General features: G+C 38.5%; 1 pseudogene; it reads left to right on the top strand.

Moving 5' to 3' along the window:
• Positions 1–8,616: 8,616 nt before the first annotated feature.
• LOC134804608 (uncharacterized) lies at positions 8,617–14,732 on the top strand (annotated as a pseudogene).
• Positions 14,733–15,243: the final 511 nt, after the last annotated feature.

Here is a 15,243-nt window from a genome sequence, read left to right as displayed (position 1 = left end):
TATCAAGAGGACATGGGAGCTGAGATTTCGGTGAATATAGCCATCTCGGTAACGGAAGCGGCTCCTAAAACTAGTGCGATAAGGACAATGCCAGGCTAGGCGAAAAATCCTGCGTAAAAATCTCAAAAAATTAGGTTTTGTACTCAACTGTTTCCTCCAACAAAACTTAACCATACGTTACGAAATTTTGAGATCTAAATGGTAATGAAATTACCCGTGTGACTGATTTGCTTATAGGCTAATTGATGTCAGTTTTGAATACTATGCTTTTCTTTGCGGCCTAGTAAATTCCAGTAGTAAAGTTATTCGTGGTAAAGTTCACTGATTACCAGTTCGCCGGACGATATCAGCCTGTCAGTTAAATGCAAAATTTGACAGCTCCAAACAACTGTGGGCCCCTTTATATTAGTAATAATAACTCAATGAGTAAATTAGGCCGTTTTAGCAAATATTTGAAGTACTCTAGCTCTTAAAAAAACAAAGATATCGAAAAAAGTAAAACAGGCTGACACAGAATATTAATTTGTATTGAATTAAACATTGCTCGAGGGTCAAAAACGACGGAGAAAAGAGTCTAGTACCTACGTTTGTATGGACAAATGACCACTCCTGTATCCTCTTAAGTTCTCGTATCGGCCGGAACGCGGATCCGCGTACGAAAGAAACTACATATTTGAAAAAATACTTGCGACACTCTAGTGGTTAAGGTGCCGTATCATATATCATGAAAAATGAGAAGCATAATATTATTATTAAATAGATAAACAATCAAACCATTAAAACTTTAAATTGTTAAGCTTGCAAAAAGAGATCAGGGCCACCAATATGTCCCTATTTTTAACTTGTCTCAACTCTAAAATGTGAGTGGGGAAAGGGACTTTAAGTCTTATGAGAGTTATGAGATCTGCGTATAGGCCATCGTGATTATATAACGGACACGCAAAGAAAATATGAGGTTTCCTTCGTCCAATCCACACTCACATAAAGAGGAGTCACGAATATGAATTTTCTTTAAGAGGGCAGGGGTGCTGCAATGTCCCAACCTCATTCTGATGATAACAGAACAGAACTGTTTTTCAATAAATATTTTTGAGAACCATGGTTTTCTCGACACAGAAGGTTGCACAAGGTAATAAGGTTTAGACTTGCCACGGTTGGAGGCAGACCAATCAGCAGCCCAAGTCCGGGTTAGCATCCTGGCCGCAAGAGGGACTAAATCATGACAGTAGTTTCTAAACGGGACCTTGTCACCATATACAACGGCGTCCTTGGCGACTCGGTCGGCCCGCTCATTTCCTGAGACCCACAAGTGGCCAGGAACCCAAGCCAAGACAACCTCAAGCCCTCTTTCCCTGCAGCATAAAAGATTCTTCTTTATTTCGTACACGATTGGGTTGTGGAATCGTACCGAAAATAGATTTGACAGTAACGCTTGTAAGCAACTACGGGAATCCGAAAAAAAAATACTTTTTCTTAACTTGAAGATTAAAATATATTTAACGCTCTCCAATACACCAATACATTCGCCAGTGAAAACTGATGATTCAGGAGGGCATTTAATTTTTTGAACAATGTCATACTGAGAGTGGTAAATACCTACTCCCACACATCCTGTCGGGGACAATTTCGACGCATCGCAATATATTGTGTTCCAACCATGCCATTCACGGGAACGGATCTGGTGCATGTATTCGTTAGCATGCGGATCGTCGTGACTAATATCGAAATTTAGGATAACACGAGGTTGATGTATCATAATCTCATAATCAAATTCAAAAAACACTGGGTCTTTTAAAGATTGGAATTTTCCTAGACTGTTCACGAGACACGGCTGTTCATTATAGCTTAAGGCGCGGTGTGTAGTAAAATGCACTTTTTTTGACACCATATTTACAGACTTTTACAAGGATATCATGCATTATTTTCTAGTATGTATAACTTCAGTCCTTGAACTACGTTATTGCTTGTCAGAAACACGACGGCTCATTATTTCCTCGATAGAATCTTAAGTTGAAAACATGCCTAACACTGTCTTTATTTTCTTATGTTAGAAGTACTAGGACGAAAATGTATATGAAACTTACTTCAGTCGATAGCTTTTAAGTAAATCTTCATTATTGCTTGTCCTTTTATCGATACGTTAATTTTTTCATTCATCATTTGATGAATTCAACATTTTGTCTACTAAATTACACCCTACGCGGCAATACCTTGCGCCTATTCCTCACGCCAGTACGCCCGTGACCACTGTCAGCGACGGACCTGTGCTAGTTTAGCGGACGTTTCATAAAATGGGTAATCACAGTATAAATATGCAAATATGTTATACACACAATGTTTTTCAATATACTTACGAAGAAAAGCAAAATAATTCTTAAATACGGTGACATTTCAGACATTCGTCCGTCATATTGTCATTTTATAACAAGTTGGGCAGCAAAGGCACACACCTATCTAACCAATCCGGAATTCAGTCACGATTGATAAATTGTGTAAACATATTTTAAAAGGCTATAAAATTAATCAAATTGAATAATTTAGACTGGTCACATTTTTGTAAAAATCGATTTCTTCTGGCAAAACATATTACTTTTTGGCAACCGGGTTTTTTAACCTAATTAGAACCCGCTGAATCCGAATTTGCCGGTTGCTTGATCGAATTCTTGACTGGAAGTGAGATATTTGATATTTAAGGTCCCTTTTTTTAGTTTTTCGTAAATAACTCGTCAACGGTGGCCAATATAAAAAAAATGTTGTAAGCATTAATAATCTACACAAAATTTTCAATAAAAAAGATTGAGTACATTTTTAGCAGGGATCAATATTTAAAAAGATAATAAAGAGGGAAAGTTAATTATAATAAATTCTAAGGTTCCTTGTTTTTATTTTTTCGTTAATAATTTGAAAAGTATGACTCATAGCAAAAACAAATTTTACACATAAATAATAAACATAAAATTTCCTACAAGAAACATGTAGAACACTTTTCGCTAGGATCAATATTTAAAAAGACAAAGCAGCCGGTAAGTTAATTACAATCAATTTTAAAGTCCCTTTTTAGTTTTTTGTAAATAACTCGTAAACGGTGTCCCATAGCAAAATAGGTTTTTATGAATAAATAATCTACATAAAATTTCCTGCAAAAAACATCTGAACACTTTTCTCTAGGATCAATATATAAAACGATATTAAAGGAAGAAAGTTCATTACAATCAATTCACATGTCACTTTTTTTAGTTTTTAGGGTCCCGTACCTCAAAAGGAAAAAACGGAACCCTTATAGGATCACTCGTGCGACTGTCTGTCTGTCTGTCCGTCTGTCACAGCCCATTTTCTTCAAAAGTACTGGACCAATTAAGTTGAAATTTGGTACACACATGTAAATTCGTGACCCAAAGACGGACATCAACAACAAGGGGGGTTAATTAACATTAAGAACCTATTTTGCTATGGGCCACCGTTTACGAGTCATTTACGAAAAACTTAAAATAGGGACCTGGAAATTGATTATAATTAACTTACCCCCTTTAATACCTCATTAAATATTGATCGTAGCGAAAAAGTGTACAAAACCTTTTTTGTGAACAATTTTATGCTCAATATTTATGTATAATATTTTTTTGCAACGGGGGCACCGTTTACGAGTTATTTACGAAAAAAAAGCGACCTGTGAACTGATTGTGATTAACTTTCTTCCTTTAATATCGTTTTAAATATTGATCCTAGAGAAAAGTGTTCAGATGTTTTTTGCAGAAAATTTTATGGAGATTATTTATTCATAAAAACCTATTTTGCTATGGGACACCGTTTACTAGTTATTTACAAAAAACTAAAAAGAGACTTTAAAATTGATTATAATTGACTTACCGGATGCTTTGTCTTTTTAAATATTGATCCTAGCGAAAAGTGTTCTACATGTTTCTTGTAGGAAATGTTATGTTTATTATTTGTGTAAAATTTGTTTTTGCTATGAGTCATACTTTTCAAATTATTAACGAAAAAATAAAAACAAGGAACCTTAGAATGTATTATAATTAACTTTCCCTCTTTATTATCTTTTTAAATATTGATCCCTGCTAAAAATGTACTAAATCTTTTTTTATTGAAAATGTTGTGTCGATTATTAACGTTTAACAATTTTTTTTTATATTGGCCACCGTATACGAGTTATTTACGAAAAACTAAAAAAAGAGACCTACAAATAGTGATTATAATTAACTTTCCCGCCTTAATATCTCTTTGAATATTGATCCTAGCGAAAAATTTTGCGAAATCTTTCTTGTAGGCAATTTTATGCAGATTACTTATGTTTAAGAAAATTTTTTGCTATGCGCCACCGTTTAAGAGTTATTTACGAAAAACTAAAAAAAGGGACCTTTAATATCAACTATCTCACTTCCAGTCAAGAATTCGATCAAGCAACCGGCAATTTCGGATTCAGCGGGGTCTAATTAGGTTAAAAAACCCGGTTGCAAAAAAATAATATGTTTTGCCAGTCGAAATCGATTTTTACAAAAACATGATCTGTCAAGTATACACTCATATTGTATATAATTAATAATTATTTAGGTACACTCACCGTCTTACCTACCATTTTTAGGGTTCCCCACCCAAAGGGTAAAATCCGTTTTACCCTATTAGTAAGACTCCGCTGTCCGTCCGTTCGTCCGTCCGTCTGTCACCAGGCTGTATCTCACGAACCGTGATAGCTAGACAGTTGAAATTTTCACAGATGATGTATTTCTGTTGCCGCTATAACAACAAATACTAAAAAGTACGGAACCCTCGGTGGGCTCAGTGGGCGAGTCCGACTCGCACTTGTCCGGTTTTTAATTTCATTAAGTACTCATCATAATTCGAATTTACTAATAAATCTTATTCAATATTAATTGCCGAACTAAAAATCCCGGAACTGACAATTCAGAATACCGATGTCGTCAGAATAAGGACGTAGACGTGCTGCGCGGGAATGGTGCGGGGCGCCCGCCTGCCCGTTCTACCACGCGTCTGCTTCACCCCCTTGAAAACGTAAAACTCGAGTATAAGAGCGCCTTAAGGCAGAATTTGATTTTAGGTCATATAAACGGTGGATGATGGGATGATATGAAAATTGCAGGGATCTAAAAAGGTAACTGTCGGCTAAAAATTGGCGGCGCAAATTAAGAGGTGGATCGGCGCAGTCAACCTGCATGGCTTTTATAGGACTAGATTTCATTGCGCCTAGGATAATTCTTAAAGCTCTTGATTGTATTCGATCTAACTGAGTTAATTCGGCTTTGTTCCCCGGTACCAACAAGTGAGTACCGTAATCCAAAATACTGCGAACTGTGGCGTTGTAAGCTAATCTAAGGGAAATAGGGTGAGCACCCCACCAAACTCCTGTAAGGCACCTTAGAGTATTTATCCCACGTTCACATTTTTTTATCAGGTATTCAAAGTGCAAAGATCCATTTAATTTTGAATCAAGAATAACCCCTAAAAATTTAAACGAGAGACGGACAGGAATTCTAGCTTCCTTGATTGCTATGTTAATATTAGGCAAGACTAATTTACGACTATAAATCACGGCACAGCTTTTCGAGGGAGAAAGTGACAAACCATGAGTAGTGAGCCATATATTTAAATACTGAAGGGAGCTATTGACAGACGCACATGCCGACATAATATCCTTATTTGAGGAGTAAACTAATAAGTCATCAGCATACTGAAGCACCTGGCAATCAGAAACAGACTTCTAAATCATGCGTGTATAAAGCAAGGGGCTCAACACGGAGCCCTGGGGTAGTCCACGCCAGATCAATCTAGTAGGGCTAATTTGGGGATCTTTACCCCGGAAAGAGATTTGCCTTTCAGAAAGGAGGTTACCTACAAGGCAGGCCAGCCTCACCGGTATTCTCAGCTTGCGGAATTTTTCCCTGAGAATAGGGAGCTGGACATTATCGTAGGCAGCCTCGACATCTAGGAAAACGGCAACCACCGAAGCCCGTTTTGAGAAAGCAAGCCGGATCAAAGGTAAAAATGGCTAAACTATCCATGGTACTTTTTCGTTTTCTGAACCCAAATTGAGATCTTCCTAACAAATTATGGCTTTCCACATACCACTCTAGTCTGTTCTTTATCAGGTGTTTAAGATCTTCGTTAAGACTGAGGATAAAGCAATGGGGCGGTACGATCAAGGGTCCTTAGGGTCCTTACCTGGTTTTAGTATAGGCATAATCAGTTGCGATTTCCAGCATGAGGGTGGATGGCCCGAAAGCAAGATGCAGTTAATCAAGTCTAGACAATATTTAAGGATTTTATCCCCGGCTTTAACTATAAAAGAACATGGGATTCCGTCATGTCCAGGGGCGGAGTCTTTAACCGCTTTGAGAACATTTCTGAGCTCCAACATAGTAAATAGTTGATCCAGAGCGTCAGTAGAATGGTTGTTTAGCAGTCCAATGGAAGAATCAAGGACCCATGGGACATAAGGAGGTGCAATTCTATCTATGAAAGATTCAGCCCATTGTAACGAATTGGGGAAAGGACAACAAACGGAACGTTTTTAATTCTTCAAACTACCCACATAACGTAGGTAGGTACTTTTATATTTAACAATCCAAGTAACCTCAGTTCATTACAAAATGAAGCGGGGAAAATGTTTATCGGTGGCCCTAGATCTAAATCTCTTGAAATTCTAAAAACAGCGTTTTTAGAATTTCAAGAGCAGTTCGCGAATAACAATAATTTGCCTTTATGTGGAAGTGATGTTTTTTTTTTAAATATTGCAAAGAAGTTATCGTTACGTATGACTCCAAAGGCCTTGTACTTATCAGTTCAAAGAAATTGTAACCACGTTTATGATAAAATTGAAAGTAACGATAGTTTGCCTAATGATGTGCACCATGATGGCAGTGACTGCGAAGAAGATACTAGCAGTGACAATGCAAGTACTACGAGTACAACTACGAGTGAGTGTGAAGATAAGTTTTATGAATTTAGCATGTCTTCAGACACATGGAATTCCATGAAACCCCACGTCTATTTAGGGGGACGAAATGACCCTTAAAATACCCAACGTAACTACTCATTTGCGGTTATGTTTGACTCCACGTAAGTGGACTAATATTATGAGCGAGTTAATTTTTAAGAATACTCCTTGTAAATGCGTTTGGATATTTAAAAAACATGACATTCACGAGAGATCTGTGACTATTTATGGAACTTGCAAACAATGCCAAGCTACAATTAAAGTAAAAACAGAAGAAAAAAGTGACGCAATATATTGCAAATGCTACGTACGTACAGGAAATAAATCGGTTATACACAAGTCCCAAAAGATAAGACTTACGTCATTCCAGAAAAATTAGTTAGCATCCGAGTTGAAACATATCCGATTGTAAGAAACAGAATTCTCAACACTGAATTAAAAGGAGATGAAGTCCAAGAACCTCCGTACATACCAAGACTGAAATCACTACAAGATATAAGAAATGGAATATTATCACCGAAACTGTATCATCAAATTGTAATATTAGCATTATGGGCGATGGCTTTTACACCACCTTATGATGAAATTATTTGTACCGTTTCGGTTTATCCATTGTTCGTGCATTATTGGACCAATTTACAAACTGCGTTTTATAAGAGGTTTAGTAAGTTGCATTTTACAACATTAAGTATTGATGCCACAGGGTCTATATTTAAGAAAATATATCCACCTGACGACCCGAAACAACATTATAAAGCAAAGCATTTGTTTTTTTACGCGGCAGTCTTAAAACTCACTGAAATATCTGTTCCATTGATCCAAATGATTTCGGAAAACCAGACTATGCATAACATTTGGCAATGGTTGGAATCCTGGAAATCCAAAAATGGTAATTTAAAAGTACCCAATAGTGTAATTACTGGCGATTCTTCAGCTCTGATCGGTGCTGTTGTAAGGGCTTTTACTAGCTATAAAACTACGGGTAACTATATAAATCGTTGTTTTCATGTATTAGAAGGAAAAAAAACTCTTGTTCCCGAATGTTTTTTAAGATTAGATACATCTCACTTTGTGAAATGTTTGTATGGTTTATCCTGTTTTAAATTTGTGGACAAACGAATCAAAAATTTTTACATTAAATATGTATGTATATATATTAAAATATTGTAACGATTACAACAAAGCAAAATCGATTATACGAAGCTTAATAACTATGGTCTTATCAAAATATGACAGAAAAACTAGGGGTGGCGAGACGACAAAATGAGAACTTGCGAGAGAAAAACTGAATACTATTGGAAAAGCGATAGTGTTAACGCTCCATCCATGTGTGCGTGCGCGCACACATACACGCTCCATCTACGCGGTGCCGCGGCCGGCGGCAGCCGCCATTCTCCGATCCGTTACGACGCCGACACCACGTATCGCTCGGTCGCGCGTCCATACATTTTCTCTTTTCCAAAAACCATGTAATTTAATCGCTCAGTACATTAAAAGTTGTAAAAGTCCAAATTGTGTCGACTACGTCATTTCACAAGAACCTGCGCCAACAGATTCGAGCCGGATGAGGCTTTGGAATCCACTATCTAAAGGAGGACAAAGGAATTCATCGGCGCGGTCGAACAAAGGGGTCGACATTTTGGACACGTGGAGATCTGGAGATTCAACCAAATTCAAGAAGATTCAGCAAGTCTGTACCTGAGTCTACAATATTTAAGCAAGAATATACCAGGAAAAGGGTTTGCAGTGGCATTTGTGTGAGTTCGTTCCAATTATTTCGTTTTAATTTCACTTCACTGTGCCTTTCATACAGAGTACTATGCTCTTTTCCATCGAAACTACTATCTAAAGTTTCATATCAATCTAAAATCCCAATTAGTGCTATAATTCCGTCTATTGCCTATTTTTACTAAATATTCTTTTGGAATCGAAACTTAAATCGATCTTTTATTTCTATAAACTATCAACAAAAGTAGCTTCAGTATCTTGTTTTCAGAGTTCTAGAAGACTGTTTTGCCTCTATTTGAGCCAATACAGAACAATAATTGAAAGTTTAACAAATTTTTATTCGAACATTCCAGAACCGGCGAGGGGTCAAAGTCCACAGTCTCGCCGGCCGCCTGCCTACGTGACCGCGCGTTGTCTTGAGTAACGGGACTTCGGGCGTGGCTTGTTCGCACGTTTGCTTGACTATCCTTCTGCCTGCTTAATCACGCTTCGCATAAAATTTAAGTATATTTCCAATAGTTTTCACTCTTTTGCACAATATTTGACTTCATTTACCGCGTGTTTAATCATTATTTTTCTTACAGCTGTAGGGCAGTTTGAGATTTATTTCGTTTTCATTCTTACATAGTAAATAGCATTTTAACGCAAGCTTCAATAATTGCAATATTTTTCGTTCAATTAATTAATTTTTTCTTCATTTAAACTTCATAATGGACAATTTAAAATCACTAAAGAAAAGCCGAGCAAGCTTCAAAGCAAAGCTGACTGTTTTCAAAGATTATCTAAATGCTTTGCTACCTAGCAATGAGCTTAATAGCGTACAAATGCATGAGCTGACCATGCGACATGCCAAAATGTGAGAAATGTATAACGATTTCGATTCCATACAGAATGATATAGAAAGCTTGACGGAAATTCCAGATGAGGAGTACGCAGAGCGGACTTCCTTCGAAGCCCGGTACTTCGGCGCCATGGCTGCTGCGCAAGACCTGCTCAGCAAGCATGCCGCGCCCGCCGAACCTGCCTCTGCGGTGCACGACAGTGGATCGGTGGCGGGATCAGGTGATGCTGTATTCTCAAGTAAGCCAAACATTAAACTTCCAACAATTCATCTCCCGACTTTCTCTGGTCGATGTCAGGATTGGCTAGAGTACCATGACACTTATAAATCACTAATACACGATAACACATCCATACCTAAAATTCATAAGTTCCACTATCTAAGGAACTCTTTAAAAGACAGTGCGTCGTTAATCATTAAATCACTAGAGTTTTCAACTGAGAATTATGATGTTGCTTGGGACTTGCTGTGCGAGCGTTTCAATAACAATCGCATTTTAGTAAATAACCATATTCAAGCTTTGTTCAGTATAAAGCCAGTGACTCAAGAGTCTTCTAAAGCCTTGCGTAGTATGATAGACTGGGTAAATAAAAACCTAAGAGCCTTAAAAACATTAAAATTACCTACTGAACACTGGGATATTCTAATTATCCATATGATGTCTAGTAAGCTTGATTCAGTCTCAATGCGCGATTGGGAAACCGAACGTAACAAAATTGTAGGTATTCCCACGTTTAGTGATTTCACAAATTTCTTGAAGGGTCGTGCGGACCTCCTTGAAACCATGGAAGAGGCTCAGAATCAATCAAAGGTTCCTCGTAGGCACAGTGACGTCACGCACAACCGCCCAAGAACATTTGTCGTAAATGACTCTCTTAAACAAAAACAACATAAATGCCCTGTATGCGCAAACTATCACACTATATACCAATGCCCTAAATTCAAAGCTATGCCTATAGAATCGCGCATCGAAAAAATAAACCAGTTAAGTCTTTGTACTAATTGTCTTCGCGCAGGGCACGACGAACAACGCTGTCGACTTAGTTCATGTCGTTTGTGTACCAAACGTCACAACACTCTGTTACACATTAACACTCAATCCACAGAACCACTGGCTAGCAAATCATCTACTAAAAGTGACGGTGTCTTACCTGGCGTGCAGGACGAATCTAAACCTGCACAAGACAACATCACACTATCTTCTATACATCGCAGCCAAGCTCTTCTTTCCACTGCTATAATCAATGTTCAAGACCACTCTGGTCAAACACACAAGGTCCGTATTATGCTAGACAACGGATCAACTATTTCATTCATCACAGAATCTTTACAAAAACAATTAGGGATACCCAGTTATTCCACATTTACCTCAGTTAACCTACTGGAGGACAAAACAACAAAAGCCACTAAAAAATGTGACGTCACTATATCGTCACTATACGATCGCAATTATACAACCGATGTTGATTGCTACGTATTATCTCGGATCTCCGATCTCATACCTACTAATCCAATTAATTGCAATGCTTTCGAAATTCCCTCTCACATCCACCTCGCGGACCCATCATTCTCGGAACCGTTAGAGGTGCAGATGCTGCTGAGCGCTGACATATTTTGGGATGTACTTTGTCTAAATAAAATATCCCTAGGCAAGAATCTACCATCACTAGTCGAATCAAAACTAGGGTGGCTAGTAGTTAAATTACAAAACTCAAACAAAACAAAACAAAATACAGTCCACTGCCATTTCTCTAATACAGAGCTAGATCACAAACTAAACGATTTTTTTGATAATGATGGTTTCTCTAATATCGAAAAGGTGTATAACAAATCTAAATCTGATAGCGAGTGTGAACGAATCTTTACAAGTACTACCACGCGCCACTCGGATGGGAAATTCATTGTAACGGTACCACTTAAAGAATCCCCCGAGGTGTTAGGTAACTCTAAAGAACAAGCTTTGACAAGATTTCAGTCATTAGAGCGCAAATTCAAACGCGAACCGGAATTCAAAGAGCAATATACTAAATTTATGAAGGAATATTTACAGTTAGGTCATATGTCAGAAAATATAGACTCTCAAAACGATACATTCTCTTATTTTCTTCCACATCATGGAATTTTGCGCGAGGGGAGCCTCACAACAAAATTAAGATCTGTTTTTGATGGATCAGCTGTCACAAGCTCAGGGAAGTCATACAATGACATTCAACACATAGGCCCGGTTGTCCAAGATGATTTATTGAGCATTCTCATTCGATTCCGACAACATAGATTTGTTGCAACTTCGGATGTAGCTAAAATGTATAGACAGATTTATGTAAGAGAAGATCAACGAAGTTTGCAGCAAATCCTATGGCGGCCTGATCCCACACAACCAATTAAACCATACAAACTAAACACGGTCACATACGGCACGGCCTCAGCTCCCTGGTTAGCGACAAGAACACTAAAACAATTAGGTATCGATTGCAAGGACGAACTTGCACGTGAAACGATTTTGCATGACTTTTACGTTGATGATTACATCGCTGGTCATGATGATGAACAAACACTCATACATACATGTCAAAATGTCATTAGCGAGCTAGAACCCGCTCATTTCATGTTACGAAAATGGCGGTCTAACAAACCGTCCATTCTAACTCAAATTGTAAATGAAAACAATGATGATGATTTTCTAAATCTAAACAACGATGAATATGCCAAAACTTTAGGCCTACTTTGGGCTTGTAAACGAGACACATTATTGTTTTCATTGCCACACACAATTAAAACACCTAAAACAAAACGCACTATTTTGTCCACTATAGCGCAAGTGTTTGACCCACTGGGCTTAATAAACCCTTGCATGTTACAGGCAAAACTCATACTCCAGTCACTTTGGTCTCAAAATATTCCATGGGACTCCCAGTTACCAGCCGAGGTTGACTCACAGTGGGACCAGTTTGTCAAATACTTGCCAGATATTTCCAAAATCGAAATTCCTCGCAGAGCACTTTGTGATGATTTCGTAACTGTTCAATTACACGCATTTAGTGACGCATCAATGAAAGCTTACGCTGCCTGCGTATACATACGCACAGTGTCTATAAGCGGTAACGTAAATGTACATTTGCTCGTTGCAAAAAGTAAACTGGCCCCACTGAGGCAACGACTAACTATTCCAAAATTAGAATTGTGTGGCAGTCTCCTAGCTACACAACTAACGAAAAAGGTTGTAAATTCATTACGCCTGAAAGTAGACTCAATATATTTTCACTGCGACTCAACCATTGTGCTCGGCTGGCTAAAAACTTGTAAAAAACAGCTTAAACAATTTGTCCATAACAGAGTCACTGAGATTACTAACGCCTTTGACCCATCAGCATGGCACTATGTCCCAACAGATATGAACCCTGCTGACATAGGGTCTAGAGGTCAAAATGCTTTACAGCTCAAAAATTCAACTTTGTGGTTCCAAGGCCCACATTTTTACACCAAAAAGACATTCAATGGCCTTTGCAGCCTCAAAGTGTGGATGTTTCTGATTTGCCTGAAATCAAAACTCGTTGTAATTTTTCAGCATCTGCAGATATACATGAAAACGATTTCACTGAAAGGTTCTCAAACTTTAGCAAAATGCAGCGCGTTGTAGCTTACATATATAGGTTTAAACACAATTGTCAAAATACAAACAAACGAGTTGGTCCATTACGCATTTCAGAATTAAAATTAGCATTGTTTTCCTTATGTAAAAAGGTACAATCAGAAATATTCACCAAACAACTTTCATTGCTCATGAAGGGCACACTGACAGCAAAAGATAAAATAATAAAACTAAATCCATTTATTGACCAGGACAACCTTATCCGAGTTGGAGGACGATTATCTAACTCAAACTACGATTATGATACTAAACATCCTATTTTGCTACATGCATCCCACCATATAACAAAAACATTGATACAACATTATCATAGAATACTTTTACATGCAGGACCCCAACTGCTATTATCCATGTTACGTCATAAGTTCTGGATAATAAACGGTCGCAACCTCTGTCGGAAGATAACACATGACTGTTTAACTTGTCTTCGTTTCTCAGGTCGTACTTACCAGCCTATCATGAGTTCACTTCCTGCACAGAGGTTGCACGCTGATCACCCTTTCACACACACAGCCACAGATTATGCTGGTCCTATCCTGATATTGAACAGAAAGGGTCGCGGCGCTCAAATAATAAAGGCATACATAGTTGTGTTTGTCTGTCTGGCAGTGAGAGCAGTACACCTCGAGCTCGTCACCGATCTGACGTCTCAAGGCTTCATTGCCACTTTAAATCGATTTATTGCCCGCAGAGGTAAGCCGGCAATTTTATTTTCAGATAACGGTACTCAGTACGTAGGATCATGTAATGAACTAGCTAAATTTTTAAAGGAAACCAGTAATGACATAACGGCTTACTCTGCAGAAAACGAAATAAAATTCAAATTCGCCCCAGCTTACAGTCCAAATTTCAACGGTTTGGCGGAAGGATCAGTCAAGTCTGTAAAATATCACTTGAAACGCGTTCTATCTATGACTAATTTAGACTACGAACACATGAATTCGGTATTGGTTCATATAGAGGGGATACTTAACTCTAGGCCTCTCACTCCTCTTTCTTCTGATCCTTCAGATCTCGTTCCTTTATGTCCAGCACATTTCTTAATTGGGCGAACGATCACATTGCCACCTGCACCCCAGGTGGAAGAAACTCGACCACTTACGACACTCTCCAAATACATGAGAGTTCAACAGCTCAAGGCTCACTTTTGGAGAAGATACTCAAAAGAATATATTTCAGAGCTCCAGTCCCGCAGCAAGTGGCGCACTCAGGGTGCGCATCCACAGCTGGGCGAGATGGTCATCATCAAGGATGACCGCTTACCACCCTACCGATGGCTGCTCGGACGAGTCACAGCCGTCCACCCGGGCAGCGACGGCGTCAACCGCGTCGCCGACGTCCTCACCACTACGGGGACCCTGCGCAGGGCATACAATCGGCTCTGCCCACTTCCATCGACGTTGGATCAGGCAGCTCCTGACCCAAGGGGGGCAGCCTGTTAACGCTCCATCCATGTGTGCGTGCGCGCACACATACACGCTCCATCTACGCGGTGCCGCGGCCGGCGGCAGCCGCCATTCTCCGATCCGTTACGACGCCGACACCACGTATCGCTCGGTCGCGCGTCCATACATTTTCTCTTTTCCAAAAACCATGTAATTTAATCGCTCAGTACATTAAAAGTTGTAAAAGTCCAAATTGTGTCGACTACGTCATTTCACAAGAACCTGCGCCAACAGATAGTTACTGAAGATTTACAAGAACCACAAGAAAAAAATATTCTACTACTTCTATATTTGATGATGATGATAATGAGGCCCAAATTGAGAATGATTTTTTGTTATGGCTAGATAAAACTGTTCTAGAAGAAAAAAAATATACTGATTTGTGCGACGAAACTGAATACGATAACATGTATTATTTGCCGGATTTTATTGATCGTTTCAGACAACTATTAATGAAACTACCCCTCCGGTCAAATCTGATGTGTAGATATTTTCAAATTGGTTGTGACGTACCTAGTAGCAGCAACGTGGAAAGTTATTTTAAAAATATAAAACGTCCTCTGCTGGGTAATATAAATAAATTGATAAGAGTTGACGACTTTATAATGAG

This window comes from Cydia splendana, chromosome Z (genome assembly GCF_910591565.1).
Source record: "Cydia splendana chromosome Z, ilCydSple1.2, whole genome shotgun sequence".
NCBI classification, from domain to species: Eukaryota; Metazoa; Arthropoda; class Insecta; order Lepidoptera; family Tortricidae; genus Cydia; species Cydia splendana.
The sequence above is the reverse complement of the archived record's forward strand: the minus strand, read 5'-3'. Positions and strand labels throughout refer to the sequence as shown.